At 42.6% G+C, this 26,348-nt stretch overlaps 1 pseudogene; it reads right to left on the reverse strand.

Moving 5' to 3' along the window:
* Positions 1 to 4,368: 4,368 nt before the first annotated feature.
* LOC135214954 (medium-chain acyl-CoA ligase ACSF2, mitochondrial-like) lies at positions 4,369 to 24,212 on the reverse strand (annotated as a pseudogene).
* Between the last annotated feature and the right edge of the window lie 2,136 nt (positions 24,213 to 26,348).

Consider the following 26,348-nt stretch of genomic DNA (forward strand, 5'->3'; position numbering starts at 1 on the left):
GTACAGTATACAGGGGGTCCTCGAGTTACGACGTTGATCCGTTCTTACGATGCATCGTAACACGAATTTCAGCGTAAGTCGGAACATTGAAAAAATACCACATGATTTAATGTAAATACCTATCAATAACAACGAGAGAACAATTCCTTACCTTTATTAGTTTGATTGGCTTGCACACTGGAGAGGAAGCTGCGGTGCTGGAGAGACTGGGGGAGGTTAGTGAAGAGAAAAAGAACCTCCAGAAGTTGCTGGAGATGCTGAGGCAGATGATTCTTGAGGTGAGGCAGAACATACTAGTACTGGAGATGCTGAGGCAGGTGATTCTTGAGGTGAGGCAGATGTTGGGGCAGGTGAGTCTTTAGGTGAGGCAGAACCTACAGAAGGTGCTGGAGATACTGGGGCAGGTGAGTCTGGGTTAGCAGAACATTCAGAAGGTGCTGGATTAGCAGAGGCAGCTGAGGTAGAGGGTACAGGATCTTCTGCAGGCCTCTCTACCTCTTAAAATACTGCTCCAGGTTAGTCTGAACAGAGAGCGACCTCTTTTCATCCAAGATCTCCTTGTACACTGCATCAAATCCATGACGCCTCTGGAAACCCTAGTGAACCTGTCCAAGTTGGGATCCTGAGCCTCAAAAGTTGACAACGCTTGCTGCAACTCTGCAAAACCTCTTATCAAGTCCTGCCTTGTGAAAGCCTTAGGCTCTGGGGTGGGTGCTTCTTCTTCTTCCTCTATTATCTGCTTCTCCAGTTGTATCAGGTCCTCAGCAGATAACTCCTCGCCATGAGACTCCAGCAGCTCTGTAACATCATCAACCTCCATCTCCAAATTGATTTCCTTACTCAGGGCAACAACGTTCTTGACAACTAGCTGAACTGTGTCCTCAAACCCATGGAAATCATTCACAAATTGAGGACAAATTTTCTTCCGACACCATTCATGTTTGTTTGCTTAACCTCCTCCCAGGAATTAGCAATGTTCTTTACAGCATCAAGGATGTGTAGGATTTCCAAAGTCCTTCAGAGTCAAGTCCTTCTTGGTTTCAGTTGCCTGTAAAGCCATAGCAATTGTCCTTCGTAGGTAGTAGGCCTTGAACGAAGCAATCACTCCTTGGTCCATAGGCTGTAAAAGGGCCGTGGTATTAGGTGGAAGGTAAACCACCTTGACATTAGGGTTGAAGTCTCCCAGCTGGGCAGGGTGTCCAGGGCATTGTCCAGCACTAGCAACACCTTAAAGGGGATACCCTTGGAGGCGCAATACCGCTCCACACTTGGCACAAAATGGTTTACGAACCAGTCCTCAAACACTGCAAGTGTCACCATGCCGTTCTTGTGGACTTCCAAATTACTGGTAGTTGACCCTTCCAAATGCCCTTGAGTGCCCTTGGATTTTCAGCCTGATACACCAACAAGGGCTTCAGTTTGAAGTCGCCAGCAGCATTACCCCCAAGAAGTAAAGTTAGCCTCTCCTTGCTGGCTTTATGACCGGGTGCTGACTTCTCCTCCTTGGCGATGTAAGTGCGGTTAGGCATACGCTTCCAAAACAAACCTGTCTCGTCTACGTTAAACACTTGCTGAGCAGAATAACCCCCCTCCTTAATTATCTCAGACAACGCTTTAGGAAATTCACTCGCTGCTTTCTCATCCCCACTAGCAGCTTCACCTTGCAATTTAAGGTTATGGTAATTGGCCCGAGCCTTAAATCGCATAAAACCAACCCTACTAGCCACAAACTCTTCACTTTCACTTCCCTCCCCCTTTTCTTTTTTCAACGCTTCAAACAATCTTTTCGCCTTCTCCTGAATCACCATAAGGCTGACTGGGATACGCCGTTGATTTTGGTCTTCCAACCAAAGCACCAATAACCTTTCCATTTCAATTATTAGACCACTACGCTGCTTAGTTATCACTGTCGCTTTCATAGGAGCAGATCCTTTCACATGTTCAACGATGCGCTCTTTATCTTTGATAATGGTAGCAACGGTCGAACGGCTAAGGCCAAGCGAGCGGCCAATGTTTGTTGGCGTTTCTCCCTTCTCGGATCGCTTTATAATGTCCACTTTAATTTCCATGGTGATGGCCTTTCTTTTCTTCGATGCACTACCATCAGAAGAGTCCGCCTTGCGCTTGGGAGCCATAACAAAGAGCAAAAAGTTACAAAAACGATACAACACGAGGGAGAGAGAGGCAGTGTAAACAACCAAAATGGCGTATGGACGAGGACTGAGCGTAGCGAAGCGACGCCGTCCTCTCCCCCACAAAGCGTATTCTTCCGCCGTGCGCCTGGAACTAGTTCGCGTTTGTTTACGTGCTTACGACGCTAAACCGCGTAAGACGGAACGACGCAAAATATTATTTTTTATATTTTTATGGGGCGCGTTCGTAACCACGAAACATCGTAAGTCGAGACCAGCGTAACCCGAGGACTTACTGTATCAGTTTCTTGTTTTTTATATATACTATACTACCTACTATTGGCTCTGTATTGCATTTTTGTATATCTGATTATTTTTTTACATATTTTAATGTATATCTTGACTGATAAATGCCGAGGTATTCAAATTCCTAGAATACATTTACAGTTCTTGAGGCCTGAAAAAGTGAGGTATATTGCATACTATATACAATTGCAGCTTTACCTTTGCTTGTCCACCTGTATACCAAACTTTTTTTTCCTCTATTTTTTATTTTGAAGTAAAATTTTAGAATAAATCTCTTAGGGTAGCCTGTAACAGACTAGAGTTGTGATGCAGTGTTGGTACTTAATGATGAAAAGTGAAATTTGTGGAAATTTGATGCAGTGTTGGTACTTGATGATGATGAAAAGTGAAATTTGTGGTTAGTTGTGTTTGGTAGACTAATTGTATGACATCCACAATGTAATTTTTTTATTTACTTTAAATGTATCTTGTTGCTTTACATTTAAAGGCAAGGAATTTAATTTTGAAGTAAGAAATTATACGTATTTCAGGTATTTGGTCATCTGCTCTGTTTTGCAAATAAATAAACAGACACTACTATTTTGGTGGGTTATTAATATGTTCAGGCTAAAATTTGGCTCATTTATTGTTTAAAGTTCTTTAATGCTTCAAAATGAAATTTGATTTCTCATTGTCAGTTATTTTCCAAAGTGATTAACTTTGAAAAACAGAAAATTATAACACCCTCATCTTGAGCCTTGCATCCTCATATTTTATTTCCCTTACAGATTTTGTTTTGTAAGTCTTGATATGCAAATTTAATCTCAATCTTTGAGTTCTCATCACATTTCTTTTTTTTTTTTCATATTGACTATGGTTGAAAAATCATAGAACTACACACCTCTCATCTTGTTCTATGTATTTTTGTTAAGATGCCTCATATTCAAGAATTGTAGTTATAACCATAAAAAATATTTTCTCTGGAATACTCGAGATGGAATAAAAGAATTAAAACACTTGTTTTTAAAGTCAGTTTCTCATAGGCACCTTGATAGCAATAATTTACCTTAGAAATAGTGCTAAAGGAGTGCATTTCACTGGGCGACATGGCTTCCTCGCCCAGAAATAGATTTTTCCTACGTCAAAATCCTTTATCTACTCCAATACAGAGGCAGTAATAGTGACACCAAATGTACTACTATACAGTTTTGGAATCATACTGTCCTTAGATCTTGGTGGTTTTACTCCTGTCTCCCTCCAGCAGTGAGTAGACATACTTTATTGTCCTTCCAAAACGGTTTTAAATGAAGTAATCATTATAGAGAAGTATATGGAGGGTCTGATATTCAAAGTTTAAGCAGTTACTTATTTGTTTCTGCTCCTTTTATGTCTTCTGTAATTAAATAAACTATTGGCCTGATAACTCATAATTGTTCCTATGGACAAACAAATCAACACCTTTTAAGTTGGGAATATCTTTCGTGCATGTCTTGAATGTTGGCTGCAGTGAGAGAATGTGCATTGCTTAATTTATCAATCTCACCATGTTTGTTTTATTTTGGCTTTTTATTTATTGTATTTTTTGTTTGTCTCTGTTGCAATGTTTATCTCTCATGGAGAATAAATTAGAGCAATATACTGTGAGGGTCTGGGGTGACCTTGTGGCTGCTTCATATCTCCTACATCTATAGGGAGGGATTTAGCAAGAGGAAGGACAAGAGGTGTTCTGTTCTATCTTCTTTGGTGGGGAGGGATACGCCACTCTTGAAGTTCCTGGATTACTTGGGATGCTTTTTCTGCCTTCTATTCTCTTACCACTGTCTAAGAGTGCTTCTTTGTCAGAGTAACCTCTTCTGGGGTTGATATTCACCTTGACATCTTCCCCCTCTGATAATGATAACGAGTTTTTGGTTTTCTATTATTTTAGAAGTGGTGTTTAAAACTTATCAAATATTTTTTAAAAATATATTTGGAAAATAAGTGCTTTCAATGTTGGATTTGCTTCTATAGGAAGACCAAAAGCTGCAAGTAAAGTTAGCCCCAATAAACCATAGTTCAAATTATTTAAGGTGGTTCCAAGAATTTAATCCCTCTCATGATGGTATATGTGTACAGAAGTATAAAAAACATTTTTTTTTGCCACATGAAAAGCTGTGATGAGATATATTATTGTGTTCTAATTACAGTATAACTACTTCAGCTGAAGTTCCTTCGTGGTGATGTTCCTCATAACAAACTTTTGTATTTTTCCAGTAACAGTCCTTGGAAATTCTTCTTTGAAAATAATATGCTTGGGAATTTTGAAGTGAGCAATCTGAAATGAAATGAAAGCATATTCAGATGAAATCATTTCTCATTATTGGTAGAATGTTTAAACTTGATCTGCAAAGATGCTGTTTGAAGTACCTTAGCTCATTTAGCATTTTTCTCATGCTTTAGAGAGAGGCTGTTGTACGTATACTCTATTACATGCCTCACTGTAAAATCACAATTTTTAAAAAATTGTATTTTTCCTAACTACAGTATATAAACCCGAGTTCCTTTACAATGGGAATTGCTTATGGCGAAACTGGAACACGGCTGTTAAAACTCTCGAATAAGGTGGTTAGGCAGTAACTACCAGCCGCTATGTAAACATTCTAGTTTGCCTTTTGGCCCAGGTTTCAGATTGAGGGGTGGCATGAGGTGGGCGTGATATGTAAAGGGCCACATGTTTGTTTAGTTAGGAAAATTACAATTTACTATTTAAAAATTGTGATTTGTTCGTGCCCATTATACAAACCCTTGGTCCTTTATAACAGGCATATCAAGCACCCATTATGTGAGTATGAATACTTACCTTTCCCTTACACCATAACTTTAGAGATTCTTCGGTAAGTGTTGAGTTTTGAGCAGATCGAATCCAGGCTACAGCTTCCTCTCCCATTCTCGAATCAGGTATGCCAAAAACCTGAAGACAGAATTAGAAGATTATACCCAATCTATATTTCTAAACAAAAGTATGTAAATCATGCCTCTATAAAAAAACTTTCTCTCTTTCAAATTTAGTTGTTGCATTCATATTATGACGATACTTAAAAACCAATTAGAAAAAAACTGAAAAACAATAACAGTTTTTTAAACTTACAGCATTGATAATATTTTACCAGTCAGTTCTCAAACCTCCAGTGTGTTGCACAAAACCTTATGGCATTCATACATAACCAACCTGTGCCTCCAGAACTTCGGGATGTCCCATGAGGAAGTTTTCTATTTCTGCTGGAAATAAATTCTCTCCACCTCGTATAATCATGTCCTTGATTCTTCCAATAATTCGTCCATAACCATCTGGCTGCAGAATTGCCAGATCTCTGAAAAAATAGAATAGCAGTTTTTTTTTTTTGTTTTTTTTTTTAAAGTTTGTAGTAACAATATTTGTTGAAGCTTTGTTAAAAAGAACTTAAATTGTTAATAAGGCTGTCAGAGGTGTGAGAGGTTAGTACCCACTGTCACTTATTTTTTCCTTGGGTTACATGAATAAATGCATAATTATATGGTTAGAAGCATGATTGAATTAATATATATATATATATATACACTTGTTTCAGCAAGAATATAAGCCACTGTCTTTTACAGTGGAGGCTCACTCCATAGGCGGGAACTGTCAGCTTTCCTAAGCACATGCTTGAACAGGGAGTAGGATAACCCCAGTCACCTCCTATATAGCCTGGCATTTACTGATGTAAAAGATTGAGACGGCCCTATGCCAGAGTTAGGCATCTATGACCCTCACCATTTAATTTGTCATAGATATGGGTAAGTGCATTAAGAAAAGAGGAGCACAGCATTCAAGATTCTCATTCACATTATACCTCTTTCATAATCTACTGACCTCTTTATTAACATTTCAATATTCTATTTCTTGTACAGTGGTACCTTGAACATCGAAAGGCTCAACTTACGAAAAACTTGAGATACGAAAGCAAATACGAAGATTTTTGTGGCTCTACATAACGAAAATTGTTCAAGATACGAAAGGTTGTTGCTGTAAAGTCCGAGATTAGCCCGGACCACTGATAACAATTTTAAATTCGCGCGCTGCCAACTGAGTAGACTTGCCACCATCCTCCCACTCTCCCATGGTTCCTGATGCTAGTCACCGCCATAAGATCCTGCTTTCCTATTGGTCAGCATCTCTCCCATCGTGCTCTATGTAGCGGCGTGCTTTTTCGGCCGCTTTGCAGCATCATCGGTATCGTAAGCACGCAGAATTCATTCGTTCTATACGATTTCGTTTATTAACATAAATTAATTAGTGATTTCGTTGTAGTACTACTTTATCATGTTGTGTGAGAACTTTACTTCATATCTATACTTACTACATAACTTAATTATGTACAGTATATACGTAGTCATGGGTCCAAAGAAGGTTGAAGTAGGAAAGAGGATGCTTTCTTTGGAGACAAAGATGGAGATAATTAAAAAGTATGAAGCTGGCATGCGATCGAGTGTGATCGCCAAGGAATAAGGCCGAAATCCGTTGACAATAGGCACCATCTTTAAGCAGAAGGATGCCATCAAAGCAGCTACACCTTCCAAGGACGTGACTATTTTGTCTAGCAAGAGGAGCCACGTGCACGATGAGATGGAAAGGCGCTTCTTGGTCTCAGGATGAAAAGACAAAGAAATCGCTGGCAATACGATAACGGAGATGGCAATCTGCCACAAGGCCAGCGCTTTTTTCGACTATTTGATTGCTCAGGCTGAAGACGACGGAGGAGAAGGGACATCGACGCCATCCCCAGAGTTCAAGGCTTCTAATGGGTGGCTCGAAAAATTCCGTAAACGGATTGGCATCCATTTGGTGGTGCAGCATGGGGAGGCGGCCAGCTCGGACACGAAAGCGGCTGAAGCCTTTATTAAGACGCTCAACGAAGGCAACAGTTCTCAGCAAGTCTTCAACTGTGATGAGACTGGCCTTTTTTGGAAAAAAATGCCTCATCGGATGTACATCACGCAGGAAGAGAAGCAGCTACCCGGGCATTAGCCTATGAAAGACAGGCTTACGCTCTCACTTTGTTCGAACGCCAGTGGGGATTGCAAGGTGAAGCCCCTACTTGTGTATCATTCGGAGACTCCTTGAGTCTTCAAGGCCCACAAAGTGCTTAAGGAGAAGCTTCCAGTGATGTGGAGGGCTAATGCGAAAGCCTGGGTAACGAGACTTGTTCACGGAGTGGGTAAATCTGTGTTTCGGCCCGACAGTGAAGAAATTCTTGGAAGATAAGCGCCTCCCTCTGAAATGTTGCTGTTGTTGGACAATGCCCCTGCTCACCCTCCTGGCCTCGAGGAAGATATCCTAGCAGAGTATTCGTTTATCAAGGTTCTATATCTTCTGCCTAACACCACCCCTTTCCTCAGCCCAAGGACCAGCAAGTGATATCGAACTTCAAGAAGCTGTATATGAAACATCTTTTCAAGAGATGTTTCGACATCACCGATACCACAAACCTCACCTTGCGTGAATTTTGGAAGGAGCATTTCGACCAAGTTTGGCAGGAGGTTTCGAGGCAAACCTTGAATTCTTTGTGGAGGAAACTCTGGCCTGAAGCCGTATCCACCCGAGACTTCGAGGGATTCGACGTGGGCGAAGCTGGTGCTGCAGATTCAGGAACAGTTGATGATCCTGAAACTGTTCACAACCAGATTTTGAAGAGATAGTTGCACCTGGCAAGTCCATGGGGCTGGTCGTCGACGAGGACGACATCAATGACCTTCTCGAGGAGCACCAAGAGGAGCTTACGACGGATGACCTGAAGGAGTTGGAGGCCATGCAACATAACGTTGTTCAAGAAGAGTTCTCTAGCAGCGGCGAGAAGGAGGACGTCGACCCTATGACAACGGCAGAAATTAAGGATGCTCTAGCTGCTTTTCATAAGGTGCAATCATTTGTAGAAAAGAGACACCCCGAAAAGGCTTACACAGGTCGTATGCTTGCACAGTTCGATGACGTTTGCCTGAGTTGTTTCAGGAACACTGTCAAAAGCAGGCAGAAAGCAATCTTCCTTGGATAGTTATTTTTAAAGAGGCCTTTAGTAGAAGTAAGCAAAAGGAAGATCCAATTGATACTACGAAAAAACAAAGTTGAAAGTGGTGAAGAAATTGAAATTGTAAAAACAAAAAACAAAAAAAAAATGTAAAAATAAAGAAAATAAAAAATAAAAATTTAATTTAAAGTTTATTTAATTTAAAGTTTTTTGTAAAGTTAAGTGTTACAGTTTTGTTAATGTGTTTCGAAAAGTTTAGTTTCTGTTTCCTGACATTTTTTAATGTGTTTCGTAAAGTTAAGTGTATGTACTATAAGAAGTTTTCTGCCGTTTGTCCTCCTCCTCTGTCGCCACTTTCAGAGATAGCCTCACTCGAAAGGTAAGCTTCCACATTTTACTTCATATGTCCGTATGTACGTACTGTATTTCTTGTATACCATGTACACAATACACTTTATTTACAGGTATACATATTAGTACTACTAGTACGTACCGAGTTAGGTACTGAATGGTCCAAATTGTTGTAGTATTTCATTGTTTATAGGTCAATTTAGCTTTATTATGAAATTTGCTGGGGTGTCTTGTAGGGCTTGGAACGGATTAGCCATTTTACATGTAAAATGCGGTTCAAGATACGAAAAGCTCATGATACGAAGGCCGCCTCGGAACGGATTAATTTCGTATCTCGAGGTACCACTGTACTTTCTGTTCCAGCTACTCTTCCTTAGCCCAAATATTCCTGAACAACTCCAATAGGTACTTGTGTTCCCCTTCCTTACACCAACAACAAATCAAGGTGCTGTAAGGAAGTTGTCCTCTTTGTCAATATGTGTTAACTTCTTGCACCAACTGGAAAGTTAGCATTTTATATAATTGAACCTTCTTCAAATTCTCATTGTAAGAACAACTCACTAAACAAATCTTATGACATCAAAATATTTAAAGCTGTATATTTACAAAAAAAAACTTAAAGAAACTTCTGCATCCTTAAACATTATTATCAAAACTCTTAAAAACATTTATGCACTAAAACAATACCTCAGACCATGCCAAAAACATAAAATGACATTTTTAACTCATGGAAGTTGCTAACTCCTTTAATAATAAAATAACTGCCAAATTTCTTTAACAGCAACAGCATTAAAAACAGTTTCCAACCTACCCTGTCTTTAACCACCTGTCCTCTTGTAACATCTCCTTTGTTTTCTCTGCATCATCCCAGTATCCCAAAAATGTGCAGTAGCCCCGAATACAAAGTTCTCCACCAACGCCAATGGGTGTCACTCTTCCTTCTTCATCAATTATCTTCACCTGAGGAAATATTAAACTGCTATATTTGTTGGAGGTACAGGATAATAAATTTCTATTAAGGAATAAAACAGATATAAAGACTATTATAGTGGGTTTTGTCAAACCACTCAGGAAGATGAGAATGCTAAAAATTAGTTTTCAGTCTCTGGTTAATCTAAAACTAGTTTTAGGAATGAAAAAGTAGTGAAATCTTTAATTACTTCCGTATGATCTGATGGATATCCTATGGTTGAGGAGCGAACAGATACTGGATCAGTTGGGTAACACTGGAATGTAACCGGACTTGTTTCTGTCATGCCATACATTACCTGTAGTAAATGTTTAAATTTTAAAAATTCAGTCAATACTTTATTGAAATCTCAGGTCCCATGTGAGCTTTCGTTTTTGAAAGATACTGTGCACTTATCAGCTGCTGAATGTTTTAAATGTGTTTTGGTTTAAATTCCCTAGCAAAATACAGCCCTATTACAGAATTGTATTTTGTTTTTTACAGAAGCTTATTCCAATGCATTCAACCCTTTTAGTACTGTATTGAAAAATATCAACTTTAAAGTATAAATGGGCCTTGTTTAATGAATGGGAACAATGGAGTAAATGTGTACACTTACCAAGATATCTTTCATGTTCATTTCATTTATTATAGCTAGAACCAGTTCCTGACGGCCAAGGGGCCCCAGACATAATTCCTGTAACAAACTGCCTCATATCCCTTAGGTTTGCTCTTTGAGCATTTAGGATATCGACAAACATTGTCGGAGTGCCATAGCAAGAGGTGACTCTGAAACAACAGTTACACTATCTGATACAGTACAAAGTTTTTTACTGCAGGAGAAGAACCAAAGTACCAAAACCTTTGATATTCACTAGATAAATTTAAAATAAAAGTGATAATGAATTTCTTGATTAACTATAAGTAAAAAATATTTAAAGCGATAAACTGTCTAAAGTAGTTTCAGTACAGTATTTGAATATGTGCATGAACTATATGCCAGACAAGTTAACCTTCCCTCTGAAGGAGTGCAATAATTTCAAAGATAGGGAACTGCGAAATGTAGTACTTACTCTTGGATAGGATGATTTTCAATTATTATTGTAACAAAATAACAATTTGTCAAAAATTGTATTTTTCATAACTATACAAACCTGAGGTCCTTTACAATAGGAATGTAACTTGAGGCAGCTGGAACCAGTCGTAAGCTTTGAACAAGGGAGTTCGGTAGTTAACTGCTTGTCCGACAGTCCGCGCGACTGGGAGGTGAAGATCCACTTTGCTTTAGGCCCAAGAAAAAACAGTGAGGGGTGGCATGAGGTGGGACTATGTGTAAAGGACCTCAGGTTTGTATAGTTAGGAAAAATACAATTTTCGACAAATTGTTATTTGTTCCGATACGAATACAAACCATCGGTCATTTACAATAGGAAGACACTTCTTGGTGGTTGGAATCTGAATCTTATGAACAGACTGGTGTTCGTCCAACCTTGGTTCCCTCCCTGGTCGTTAGAGCAGAGGGAGGGATCCTAGCCTCTGCCTCATGATCGGGGTATGTACCGCAGGATCAATGGTCAGACCTCTGGACCCAAGTAATAAGAGGGAGGCAAGTGTACCTCTTAAAACTAGCAAGCAAGAACTTGTTTCTATTGCAAGAGGCAATATGAAGTCATGGGTTGTCTCTTCTTGGCTTCCACCTCCCCATCCCCTTGTTGGGGGAAGTGGTGGATAATCGCTCCTATCCCTAATGAAAGGGATAGGATGGGGCTCGGTCGAGTAGCTTACCTGCATCGCTTTCTGTTCCAGCGTAGTGACGACTGCGTCCCTCTGCCTACAGGTAGAGGGAGAGAAAAAGATGGGGAAGAGAAGGCCAGTCACACTCTCATTCACCCATCCCTTCATGCAGTCACACAAGGATGCGATGCTGTTCTGTCCGCTCGGGTGCTGGGTAAGCTACGCAACTTGTTGAGCAGCCACCACAGGTCCCAAGGAAAAAGTGTCCAAGGACCTGTGGGCTATATCCCGAAGGTAGAAGGAGGTGAAGGTGGTCGGGTTGGACCAGAGCCCTGCCTTCAGGACCTGCGCCACGGAGAAGTTCTTGCGGAACACAAGGAAAGGAGCAATACCTCTGACTTCGTGGGCTCTCGGATGAAGGGTACGGATGTCGTCACTACCATCAGCTTCGTACGCCCTCCTGATCACCTCATGCAGCCAGAAAGAAAGTGTTCTTGGATACTTCTTTCTTGGTCACCCCGGTGCTAACGAAGAGGCGTCGACACTCAGGCCTGAGGTGCTGAGTTCTCTTTAGATAGTGCCGTAGCGCCCTCACAGGACAAAGCAGCATCTCATCCGCATCATTGTTGGTGAAGTCCATTAGGGAGGAGATCGTCAGGGACAGAAGGATTCTGAGTCTTCGCTACGAAGTTCGGTACGAAATCGAGCGTCACAGATCCCCATCCCCTGGAATGCTTGACATCGAAGGAAAGGCCATGCAGTTCCCCTACTCTCTTCGCCGATGCCAGGGCCAGCAAGGAGAGGGTCTTGAGGGTTAGATCCCTGCCTGACGACTCTCGGAGTGGCTCGAAGGGACTTCAAGTTAGACTCCTAAGGACGAGAGTCACGTCCCACCCCGGGGGCCTGAGTTCCCTGGGTGGGCAAGACCTCTCAAAGCTCCTCATTACCAGGGAGATCTCGAACGAATTTGAGATATCCACTCCCCTCAGTTTCAGGACTAGGGCCAGGGCAGCTCTGTATCCTTTGACTGTGGGGAAGGAGAGGAGCTTCTCTTGGCAAAGAAACACGAGCAAATCCGCTACCTGCTGAAGAGTGGCTCTGAGAGGAGATAGACCCCGTCTACGACACCAACCACAGAAGATGGCCCACTTTCCCTGGTACACAGTTGCAGAGGACTGTCTGATGTACCCAGCCATCTCTGTTGCTGCTTGGCGAGAAAAGCCTCTCGCTCACAAGAGATGTTGGATAACAGCCAGCCGTGAAGATGAAGGGACTGGACTGACTGGTGGTACCATTCCATGTGTGGCTGGACGAGAAGGTTGTGCCAAGGGGGAATCTCTCTCGGTGCTCCTGCAAGAAGAGCCACCAGGATCATCCAGAGATTCGGGGTGACCAGCACTCAGCTGATCACCTTGCGAATCAGACAGAACGGGGGAAAGGCGTAAACGAAAAGGTTGTCCCACGGGTGTTGAAGAGCGTCCTCTGCAGCTGCCCATGGGTCCAGCACAGCTGAGTAGAAAACCTGAAGTTTCCTGTTGTGCCGGGTGGCGAACAGATCCACGACTGGACGCCCCCACAGGTTGAAGAGCTTTTCCGCCACGTCTGGGTGTAGGGACCATTCGGTCCCTATCACCTGATCCCGACGGCTGAGCTTGTCTACTACTACATTCCTCTTGCTTGGAATGTAGTGGGCTGACAGCTCTACCGAGTGAGCCACGGCCCACTCGTGCACCTGCAACGTCAACTGGTGCAACTGGAGGGACACTAAGCCCCCCTGTTTGTTGACGTATGCCACTATTGTGGTGTTGTCGCACATCAACACCACCGAGTGTCCCATCAGACGGTCCTGGAACTCTTGGAGAGCGAGGAACGCTGCCTTTAGCTCCAGGACGTTGATGTGAAGGTGCTTGTCGTGATGATCCCACACTCCTGCAGCCAGCAACTCCTCCAGGTGTGTGCCCCATCCCTCGGTTGACGCTCTCTGAAAACGGCAACATCCCTGGGGGGGGAGTGCGGAGAGGCACTCCTCTTACGAGGTTCCTGTCATCCAGCCACCAGGCTAGGTCCTGCCTCACCTCCTCCGTGAGGGACACAGGGAAGTACGGCGGGTCTCTTGCCTGTGACCAACTCTCCTTCAGTCTCCACTGGAGAGCGCAGGTGAAGACGCCCGTGAGGGACTAACTTCTTGAGTGACGACAGGTGGCTGATCACGACTTGCCACTGCTGAGCTGGCTGTTCCTGCCGAGACAGGAACTGGTAGGCTGCCTCCCTGAATCTGCTGATCCGTGAGTCTGCGGGGAAGACTCATCCTGCTACTGTATCGATCAGCATACCCAGGTACTTCATCCTCTGCTTGGGCTCGAGATCTGACTTCTCGAAGTTCACCACGATCCCCAGATTGCGGCAGAACTCAAGGGGTCGATCCCTGTCCCGTAGCAACTGCGAGCGGGAGCTCGCCAGGACTAACCAGTCGTCGAGATACCTCAAAAGATGTATCCCTGACGAGTGGGCCCAAGCAGACACCAGAGTGAACACTCGCGTGAACACCTGTGGGGCGGTTGAGAGACCGAAGCAAAGTGCCCTGAATTGGTACACCATCCTGTCGAGGATGAAGCGGAGGTACTTCCTGGAGGATTGATGAACGGGTATCTGGAAATACGCGTCCTTCAAGTCCACCGAAAGCATGAAGTCGTTCTCCCTGATGGAGTTGAGCACGGAGCGTGCCGTCTCCATCGTGAACCGAGACTGGCAAATGAATCGGTTCAGGGGAGAGAGATCTATCACCGGGCGCCAGCCACCAGAAGACTTCTCGACCAGGGAAAGACGGCTGTAGAAGCCCAATGACCGATCCCTGACGATCTCCACAGCTCCTTTGCTCAGCATGGCTTGGACTTCCTGCCGAAGTGCTACGTCCTTGGATGTTCCGGTACATAGGTCTGAAGGTGGACTGGGTTAGAGGTGACTGGTGGCCGAGACTCGAAGGGTAGTAGATACCTCTCCCGAAGGACGTCTGCTATCCAGGTCTCCGCTCCATAGCGCTGCCATGTTGCCCAATGGCTCGCCAGGCACCCCCGCAACTTCCGGTAGCAGGTGAGGGGGAACGCCGTCCATGGCGTTTCCCACCTCTCTTCGACTTCTTCCCAGCTCCCCATCGTGAGAAGGAGGGCTGGTTATGGTCGCTTCTAGAAGAAGTCGAAGGCAGAGTCTTTCCCCTGGGCTTCGACGATGCGATCGTCTTGGCCGCAGAGGAAGTGCTAACCAGACTCCTTCGAGACTGCCTGGTGTACTAGACGGTCACTGTCATCAGTGCGCCGTCACTCCACCGCAGTGTCCACCATCTCTCCAGGGAAGAGAGAGGAGGAACTCCGCACCAGTCCGTTGCGAAGACCCAGAGCCGCCTCACGCCCAGCCGCCCTGGTCACTCGGGTGAGGACTGTGTCCCTACGGCGAAGAACCAGGTTGGCCCACATGTTTGCTGTCTGGTGGGCTAGGTAGGAGATGGCTCTACCTCCAGACTGGCACAGTCTCCCGAAAGCCGGGTCACCTTCAGGAGTGATATTTCCCGAGGTGGCCGCGACCTTAGACACCGTGAGGGACCACAGGTCTAACCAGGAGACTGCTTGGAATGCTGCCATGGCGGTTGATTCCAAGGCGAGTGCCTCTTGCTGCGAGAACCATAAGCTCTCTGACAGGAGCTGCTGCAGAGACACCCCCAGATTTAGCCTAGCTAGCTCTGGGTTAACCTGTTTGGGCGGCAGAGGGTCCTCCGATGGCACGTAGAATCTCCTCTGTCGCAGTAGAGGCGGGGGAAGTAGCTTGGAAGACCTGCCAGACCGTAGCGAACCCTCTTGTCCGGAGACGAGAGTGTCCACCTGGCCCAGCACGCAAACGAGCTCTGGATCTCGGGAGTGACTGCGTCTTGTGGAGTAGGACCATCAAGTCCCTCCAACAAGAGCACCTCCCGAGACCCTCCTCCTTCCGAAGGAGGAACTGCAACAGACCCCTCCTGGTCTCCTCCTGCCACTCTTGCGCGTACGACCTGGTCAGTCCTAAGACCGTGCCAGGCTCGTAGGGCGTCGTGGTGGGACCGTGAAGAGCACTCCGGATCACCTCGCTCTTCCCGGCGTAGCCCGAGGAAGTTGAAGGGATCGGAGAGGAGAGCGGCTGGACCGAGAACAACGGCTCCGGTCCCGAGCACCAGAGGAACTGCTGCTGGTCCCCCTACCCACCCGGTCCCGGTGGGAGCGGTGGTCAGGGGACCGGCAGAGTCCACTGTCGCGGTGAGAGTGGGGCCTGTCCCGAGGGGGACATCTTCCTTGTCTCAACCCGCAGCCGGTCTGGGACCGTCGCGTCAACCCTGGGAACCCACGTATCGCTACGAGAGCGATCGCTGGCCTGGCGGGAGTCACCTGAGCGACTCTCACCTGTCTTCCGCTCTGTGCCTCGGTCCTGGTACCAAGCGAACTCGGAAGCCTGGACTTTGGCTGCACGGTCATCGGCGGGCGACCGCACACTCGGTACCTCTCGTGAACGAGAGGCCGAGACGGAACCTGATGCAGCGGCAGAGCCCCTTGTGGAAGGAGAGATGGGCCCTGCTCCCGAAGGAGTGGGAGGACCAGCGGAAGACCCCCCCCCCCCCCCCCCCCCCCGTCCCACCGGAGTGAGACGGGCCCTTAGAAGTTCCCGAAGGAGACTTCTTGGGGGGGGGGGGGGGGGGGTGGAAGGGACCAGCCTTCTTCTTCCTCGGCCGTGAAGCCTTGGAAGCCGAAGGGGAAGAGGCGGCAACAGATCAGATGACGACGATTAAGACAACGACGAAACCTTCCTCCTCTTCCTCTTCTTCTTCGTCAGCTTCCTCAGGACAGTCGTCAGGTCCTCCATCCAGGACGGAGCCGGGGCAATTGCCGAAACACGGCCTGGCTGCACCTGTCCGGAAAGACCTGTGACTGGAGCAGCAACACCACGGGCAGGTACAGCAGGAGGCGGGGCAGCGGCCAGCGACCTCCTGGGTACTGGTGGCAGGTCCAGGGGCAGGCTCTTGGGGCACCGGAAGTCAGGGGCTGAGGCAAGAGCGGCGAACCTGGGCGGTGGTGTTACGACCCTCTCGGAACGCTAGGAAACGGCGCCTGCACTGCAGCTGAAGGGGTCACCGCTGTAATATGCCGTGTATAAACCAGGAGAGGAGGGGCGGCATACCTTGGGGTCGATACGGTGGTGGTTACTGGACCATGCGTAACCGGAGCAGAGCCACTTGCCAGGTGAAGCAACAGCCCCCGAATAATCGGTGTCCCCTGGTGACCCAGCGAGCACCACACCTGGCCGAGGTCGTCACCCGCAGCAGTCGCACCTGAGGAGGCAAAAGTCGGGTTAGTAGGAGGGGTTCCCCCTCACCCAGGGGGGGACAAGTCCCACCCTGAGCGAATGGAAGACACCGAGTACAATTGGATGTTGGGCTACCTCGCTCCCTCCTCCACGCTCAACGGATCGGGCGAAGAGAAGGAGCGAGAAACCCCCCCCTCTCCGAAGGGGAAGGAGCCATACGCGGGAGCTGAGATGGAGGGAGGAAAGAAGATGATGTGTCCGTGACCAGGGGAGTAGCCGGAGAACTTTCCAATGAATCCCTGGCAGGCTTACGTTGCTTTCTCCTCCCTCAAAGCGCACCCACTGCTCCTCCGACCACAAAACACAAATATCACAGGGCTCGGCGCGAGAGCATTCGTGCCCCCGACACCGAGCATACAGTTCATGAGGATCAACCTCCAAGGAGTGGAAGGCCCCACACTTACGGCCCTCCACACCAGGGCAAATTCTGCGGCTGATGGGGGGCATGGGGAACTCTCCAGCTCACGAGAATCCATAATAATGGTAATCAAATACAAAAGCACAAGTACTTATAGTATTTTTTACAATCACACAAGAATAGCAAACCAAGATTGAAGAAACAAAGCATACGACGAAAGGCAGGCAGAGAGAAGTGGAGAACACGTCTGCCACCCAGCGCGGCCGAAAGCAAAGTGGATCTTCACCTCCTATTCGTGCGGTGCACTGACTGTCGGACAAGCAGTTAACCCTTAAACGCCGAAGCGGTAAAAAAAAAATGTCTCCCGTGTGCCGGAGACGTTTCAGAGTGAGAGCGGGAGCGAAAAAATATTTTTTTCAAAAAATCATAGCGCGCTTAGTCTTGAAGATTAAGAGTTCATTTTTGGCTCCTTTTTTTTGTCATTGCCTGAAATTTAGTATGCAACCATCAGAAATGAAAAAAATTATCATTATCATATATAAATAATGCGATATATGATAGCGCAAAAACAAAATTTCATATATAATTGAATTCAAATCGCGCTGTGCGCAAAACGGTTGAAGGTAACAAGTTACTTTTTTTTTCGTTGTAATGTACACTAAATTGCGATCATTTTGGTATATAAATTGTAAAACGATAAAAGAAACAGAAAAAATATTATCACAAAATAATGCATGAATTCGTAACACGCAGACGTAAACACATATTTTTTTCAAAAATTCACCATAATCTAAATATTGTCCTAGAGACTTCCAATTTCTTTCAAAATGAAGACAATGATTGAATATTACTATACTGTAAGAATATTAGCTTACAAATGCAGTTTTCGACCATATCTGACGAGTTAAAGTTGACCGAATGTCGAATTTTTTTATATATATTTTTTTATATGCAATTATTTCGGAAATAAGAAAAGCTACAACTTTCAAATATTTTTCGTTTTATTCTACATGAAATTGCGCACATTTTCATATATAAAACTCTATGAAATGCCTAATATGAAACGGAGCAAATATTCCGAGAATGGGACTTACGCATTTCGGAGATTTGTGGCGGAGAATCCGCGCGCAGGAGGGAAGGAAAGTTTTTTTTTTTATTCACCATAAATTTAAATATTGTGCTAGAGACTTCGAATTTGTTTCACGATGAGATAAATGATGAATATTTACTAGACTGTAAGGGTTTTATCTTAGAATTGCGTTTTTTTTCGGGGGGGGGGGGGGACCATTTTTCGTAGAGTCAAATTTGACCGAACGTGGTTGTTTTTTCTATTTATCGCGATTTATATGCAAATATTTCGAAAATGAGAAAAGCTACAACCTTCAACTATATTTGTATTATACATGAAATTGCGCACATTTTTTCATATATAAAACGTTATGTAACGGCTAATTTAAAATGGTGCAAACATTACCACAATCGCACGTATATTTTTTTCGGAAGAGTTTACCGCGCGGACGTAAAGAAAATGTTATTTTTTTCATAAATTCACCATAATAGAAATATGTGCAAGAGACTTCCAATTTGTTGCAAAATGAAGTTAAATGCTTGAATATTACTAGAATATAAGCGTTTTAGCTTACAGTTGCGTTTTCGACCATTTCGGTAGTGTCAAAATTGACCGAAGGTTGAAAATTTGTCACATATCATTTTTTATATGAAAATATTTCAAAATTGATAAAAGCTACAACCATGGGTTGTTTTTAGTTGTATTGTGCATGAAATTGCGCACATTTTTCATATATAAAACTTTATGTAACGGCTAATTTAAAATGGTGCAAACATTACCACAATCGCATGTATGATTATTTTCGGAAGAGTTACCGCGCGGACGTAAGGAAAAAGTTTTTTCATAAATTCACCATAAATCGAAATATTTGTGCTAGAGACTTCCAATTATTGCAAAATTAAGTTAAATGATTAAATATTACTAAAATATAAGAGTTTTAGCTTACAATTGCGTTTTTTGACCATTTTGGTAGAGTCAAAGTTGACCGAAGGTTGAAATTTTGGCACTTATCGTTATTTATATGAAAATATCTCAAAACTGATAAAAGCTACAATCATGAGTATTTTTTTGTTGTATTCTACATAAAAATGCGCACATTTTCATATATAATAGTCCATGTAACGGCTAATTTAAAATGGTAAAAAAATTATGTCAAAGTGACGAAATAATTTCCGAGATGTGTCACAGATACTTTTTAGTGCGCAAGAAGAAATTCGCGCTTGCGCGCCTGCGTAACGATTGTAAAACAAACAACACCTTGATTCGTGAACTCCCAGCACCCTCCCCCAAGGTCGCGTTGATTCAAGAGTTTTCGGCTGGTAGGCCTAAAGTATTTTTGCGCGAAATTTTAAAAAAACTTTTGTATGTCGACGTAAAATACGTCCAGTCGGCACCCGAGAGACAAAAAATGTCGACGTAAAATACGTCCAGTCGGCGTTTAAGGGTTAACTACCGTACTCCCTTGTTCGAAGCTTACGACCGGTTCCAGCTGCCGCAAATTACATTCCTATTGTAAAGGACCGATGGTTTGTATTTGTATTGGAACAAATATGTAGTAGCATTTTGCTGATCTGTCAGTAATAAAAAGTAAAAGATGACAGTATCTTTTCTTGAAAATAACTGAATATTGTTTTGCTTTAGTGATTTATTAGAGACGTAAGCATCCACAGACAGATGTGAACTGGTGATATGAAAATAATACCAAAGAGCAAATCTTTAGAACCTTTCATCTTGCATTGCTTGGACTGCAGCTTGAGGGTCAAATCCAGGACTTGGGAAAACACAAGTTGCCCCAAAATGAGCACCATTCAGGGAGCCCAGAACACATCCAAAACAGTGATACAGAGGTACTGTCATGCAAATACGATGTTCCTGAAAGGAAATGCAGGATCTGACAGCACACTTAGTTAAATATTCTTAGTTGCTTTTAAGAATCGAAGTATTTTATTCATGAGAGAAAGTTTTTTTATACGAATAAAAAATTTCAGTGCGTGATAAGAGCTACAGAACTTGACATTGCAAACACCTAAAAATTATGTCACCAGGGAAGCCCATTGTCAGGCTGGTAGAGATAGACAGGACAGTACTTACACTTAGCCCATAACCACATCTGTTGCCAACATTAAAAGCATTATTCACAATCATATGATGAGAAAGTGTTGCTGCCTTTGGTTGACCTGTGGTGCCCTGCAAGAATATTACTGTGCAAGTATACCTGATAATGACAAGAAAGGGTAAGCTTTTATATTTGAATTTTTTGCAAATCAGCTTTTGTTGAATATTTCCTCAAAAAAAGTATTATAATGGAATTTTTGTCTTAATCCATTTAATGACAGAATGTTCATGAATTACTGGAAGTAAGGAGGTAGGTAGCCTACTCACTGAAGTAAACTGAATGTTGCAAGGCTCATCAAACTGTATTTTATGTGATAATTCCTCAACTTCCCTCATGTGGTTGCTGTCTCCTGCATTGCAAACATCTTGAAATCTGTGTGCGCCTCTAAAACTTGGAGAAAAAGGACCACAATGTATTCTAAACGGCATTCTTACTCTCAGCCGGGTGTACTTATTCATATCCCATTGTTATTTGACATTTGAAGTTATCATATATCTCCACAAACCTTTCACATCTCGTTGCAGTATTCCTCATGGTTTTACTAATACGTACTCAGAAATATTAAAATAACTACTTGCCATTCAAATATTTTATGTTATATCCACAAGTCACATTCAAATATAAAGTAACACAAGGAAAATTAACAAAAAGGGTAATTCTTTACTGTCTTGAATGGCTTTGTCTTATTTCAGACATCCTGAAGCAGCCTAAATGCGACAAGATTTGTCAGGGTCCATATATGATTTAGTTTCATTTTTCCTTGGTATTTTGTATAAAGTATTTGTGACTACATAGTACATACATATATGAGTACCATATATAATTACAATAAAACTTAAAATACTTCCATACAGTATTTCCCCCTCACCTTAGCTGTTTATCTGCAACGATAATAACCCGTTTTAGGTGAGGTAGCTGGTTGCTAACAAGCTCCTCTTGACCATCAAGCAGCTCTGGGGCTAACTGGCACAGCATTTCATAGTAACTGAAAAAAAAAACCTGGATGTAATTTTATCAACCAACTCTTACCACGCAAGAGATCCACCAGTACGAATGCTTACCATTTAAGAGCTAAATATGTAACATCATTAACTATGTTTTAAATTACTAATATAAAACCTTTAACATTGATGAACCTTGCTACTGTTCGACAAGTCAGTTAAAGTTGTTTATTTCATAAACGGAAAATGACTTGGTTGCCTTACTTTGAAGTTTTGAACTTTTCATCGCAAACCAGGGCTTTTACTCGAACTTTGATTTGACGACACTTGAGCTCCTCCAAACGATATCCAGGGTTAATGTTGACCTATTCAGTGAAGAAGTCGCATGAAGTTAATAACAGGAATATAAAAATATAATAATTCTAATGTAAAGAAAACGACCAATTATGACCTTGCTTTCATATGACAAGTCACACTATCGTTTTCAGTCAAAGATGGACAAGATGTCATCATGAAAGAATAAAGTTTCGTAGGCTTAATAACATAACTCATTTATAACATTCTTTTCATATCCAAAGAATAGATGTTTAACAGTTCTACTTACCAATATCAAACCTGCTTTGGCAGCAGCATACTGTGTAAGGTACCATTCATAAGTGTTCGAACCCCAAATACCGATGCGGTCTCCTCTTTGCAAACCGTGAGCCAAAATCCAGCAGCTAAATGGTCTGCCTAAGGACACCAAAAGCACATGAGCCTTCGTAATAATGATGTTCTTGAAAATAAACACAAAACCATGAATACACACATTATATATGGAGGGGAAAAGTTCTGTACTACAGAAATCAAAACAAGCTTGCCTCTAGCCGGGCTTCTGAGAATGTCTTCCTGATACCCTGGTGGACAGACACAACCGCCTCCCGTTTCCCATAGTTCCGATCTGCAGCATCCAGTAACTGTCCAACTGTCTTCTCATGAAGAGACCAAGAACCAACGCTGTGCACGTAACTGGTTGTCAGTGGAACGCTGCTCTTGTATCTGAGAAACAGTATTGCAAATGTATAGGTAAATCACAGATTGCAACACAAGCACGGCGGGTATTAGCACAGATACATAACAATTAGTTTGCACTTGACCTGTATTAAGGTATAAACCTATCAAGGAGGCTATACGTAAATAGACTACTACCCTAACCAAGATCTGAACCTATAATTTTTGGAATACAAGTAGGGTAATAGTAACCACAACCACTATGTCATTTATTACATACAATTCGCTTTATAAATAAGTTATTCTCCACAAAGTGAATTCGATTTTACGATTTATTTGCTGCTTAATATTTAAAAGTAAAGGACAATTATTTGTAAAAATGAACTCACGACACTGTTCAACATTCAAATATCAATAGGCAGCTAAACTATTAATATCAGATAAATTTCCCTTCGGGATAATTTGGGTTGTATATGTTTTCTGTCATCGATGAATATACGGTGGTTAAAAACAGGTCTAACTAGACCGACTTGAATTTTTCCATTCAAGACATGTTGACTAGCACGCTTGTCGGAACAAAATATTGCAGCGAATCTGTCACTATCTTTATCAATAATTTTCAAGTTGTGTAAACTAAAATAATGGCTTTAGCACACAAGTGAACATGAAAACGAAGAGAGCAACCTCTGTAAGATGGAAATTTTAATCCTGAGAAATTTTATTTTACTTAAGAATAGTTATGGATATAATATATAGATACGTTCCCTTCTTATCTAGAGCGTTGTTGAAATAGCAGTGAGTTGTTAACAATAAAAAATACAGGGTTTATTTATTGATCTATTTATTTTTTACACATATCATAACTAGACTGTAAACCAAGTAAGGATTTCAAGACAGCGTTAACTGCATCTAATATCAGACCTCTTTCTTTCATGTTAAGGTCTTCAATCGATCTAATAAATTAACAATTGAGGACTGTATCACAAATGTGGTGCGAATACAAGGTCAAACAACGAATTTGAGGCTGCACACCACAGTGGGTACGCTGCTCTTAATCGTAGAGTAGCAAACGCTTCCTTATTATTCATGAATACGACTAGCTACATCCCGTTACATTTAAGAGAGGCTGAATTCAAATCACGCCCTACTTAACTTTACCAACTCGTCCTAAGACACGAAACTGCCACTGAATTTTAAATGCAAAGAACAAGCATAAAACCCGAGGAAATTATGCTATGTGAGGCGTCAGGAGTCTATTATATTGTGGGTCTTTACTTCCCAAGGTCACTACACCCCTCTAGCTCTGGCATTGGGTGCAAGACTCTACCTACCTAGGCTTGCTAGTGGAGTTTTGTTGTCCAGTCTAAATATAAATACGTCAAGCAAGCGCAAGTTCCCTTCAATGCAAATTCGGAAACATAAAAACTACTAACCACAGTAAAGCTTACTTAGCATAGCAACACTGTGTACAGCATTTCTGACTGCTGTTAAACCTGTATGGTGAGGATATTAATTTTCACACAAAAAGTAAGTTATCACCATCAACAGCTAACGAACACTACTCCTCACTATGTCGCGTACCTGACACAGGCATACAGCGGTTTATATGGAGTCTTGCTGGCGTGAAAACAAAGACCCTGCTTGAGCAGAAGGACACCACTTCTCACTTTATGCTTCATCGCCAAGCACTAAATTTGAAGACGACGACGACGAGTCGACGACGCGAGGAGCACTGTTTGTGTTGGGCTAAGCTAGTTTACCGTGGGTTGCGGGTTGCGTATGGCTGTTTATCTCAGATTTTACACACCATCCTCTTCGATGAGTGGTAATTTTATCAATTTTTCAGTAGCCTTGCAAGTCTATTTAGCATTGTTTCTGTCTGCGGTGTCTGTTTACAGAGAGAGAGAGAGAGAGAGAGAGAGGAGCAGGTGGGGGCTGCTTTTTTTGTTTGTATGGTGGGGGCAGCTTTATTCTTTGAAACTACTAATTAACACAGAGTCAATAATTGTATTATTTATTACCACCGTGGTAGTTTAATTTAGTCACATCACAGTTAGCTTAGGAAGTGGCATTTAACCGAATACCTGGCAAGACGAATGTTTGTGTCAATACCTGGTTTTAGAAAAACGTGACAGGGAATCTCCACCTCCCCTATTTGCTTAACCATATCACCTACGTATTTTCTTGTTCTGTGGCGAAAAATTTTGGTTAGCGTCATCGTGTGTGTGTGTGTGTGTGTTTAGTAGTTATGGGTCGAGGCAATGCCTTTGCAACGGCGCTATGTTTTCAACACTAAAACTTTCCCGTTATAAATGACTCCAGAGAAAATACAAGGCAACTGTCGATGCCACACTCATACTATTTTTATTGTTCTAACCCATCACACATTTAAAATGTTAATTGGGTTAAGGAGCATATCACTGCAATCTTCACCATGTGATAATATCTTGGGTTTCGTATTTCATACTTGCACTTTATCGCGAGTTTAACGAACTGCAGTTACTATCATAAAGTTTAACAGACAGAATATTATAATTTTGCTCATTTGGAATGAGGTTGTAAAGTAGAATGTTTGACAATTTCAGTCTACGTAACGCAGAGTGGTAAGCGTCCACTTTATCACGAGTTTAACGAACTACAGCTACTATCATAAAGTATAATAGACAGAATATTATCATTTTGCTCATTTGGAATGAGTTTGGAAAGTAGAATGTTTGACAATTTAAGTAGCATTTTTACGTAACAAAGTTTGGGAAACATCCACCAGGTTGGCTTGGCGCTGCTTGCAAGTTGCAACCCTCTACACTTTTGCTCTGCCGTCTTCCAACACCCGCGAACCGCGTCTTTATTTGTGCTTCTTTCGTTCACTATCTTCTTAATGGAGCTTGCAATTGAAGAAATGGATGCAGGAATTCTTCAAGAGACGGTAAGCCAAGGAAAGTGTAATTATATTGACCCATAATGTTGTGTTGATTGGTTTATGTCTTCTTAGCAGTAGATATAGTAGCCTACACTTTCTTGGTAAAATTTCTAGATTTTCGGCATTTTATTTCGGCGCATAATTACGGTGGCGATTTCAGTTTTGACGTCAGAACACCATGAATTTTATGCATGCTATATTATATTGATTAGAAATGATCGTGCTCGTTACGACAAATTGTTTGTAGTAAGTAGGCCTATATGTTAGCCGGCGGCAACCCTTTGGTGTTTTTTAAGTGTCATTGTGATGCATAAGGACACCTTCTTTATTTTGCATGTCATTACGAATTCTTTGCAGTAGGTAGGCCTGTAGGATAATGTCTCCTGCCGTCAGTGTTTCAGTTTCAGACGTATAAAGATAGCGGGAAGAGTTGTTTAATAAATTGCATTGAATCAAACGTGGTTTCTCAACGAAATTTCGGAACGCCACACACGGTGTGAATAAAGACAGCAAACAAACCTTTGAGAGAATCTCTACTATTCGACTCAAAATAGTTCCCTTTTCATTAAGCATAATAATTCATTGTTTACTTTATGTTTTTTATTGACCGATATGTTTTCATAGATTGGTTGACAGCAAGAAAGTTTATTTAGGTAGCCGAGACGACATCTATTCACTTCATTATTATACTCGTTTGTTAAGATGCTGTATCGTTTCAGCCTTATTCTAAGTATACAACCTAGTTTCGAATACTTAGAAAATAATTTCATTGCGATAATATCGATCGAATAAATATTCCAAGAAAAATAGTCGTTTAAGAATGGTAGTACCAACAATGAAACTAATCTCGACCAAGAAAGCGGCTAGACTTACGCATATTGATTCGACAGGAATTTTAGTTGTTTTACCCTTCTTTTAAGAATTTTTTTTTATTCCAAATAAGTAACATTACGTTCTTATTGCAGTCCTTATGTAACTCACCTCTTAGTATCATTCCAAAACCTTAGAGCAGAAAGAAACGACTTTGCAAGGCGTGTTTGTCGTCGGTTTGTTTGACAGTTCTTAATGCCGGGCATTCAAGCATTGTTTACCTGTCAG

Source organism: Macrobrachium nipponense, chromosome 46 (assembly GCF_015104395.2).
Source record: "Macrobrachium nipponense isolate FS-2020 chromosome 46, ASM1510439v2, whole genome shotgun sequence".
In the NCBI taxonomy this organism is placed as follows: Eukaryota; Metazoa; Arthropoda; class Malacostraca; order Decapoda; family Palaemonidae; genus Macrobrachium; species Macrobrachium nipponense.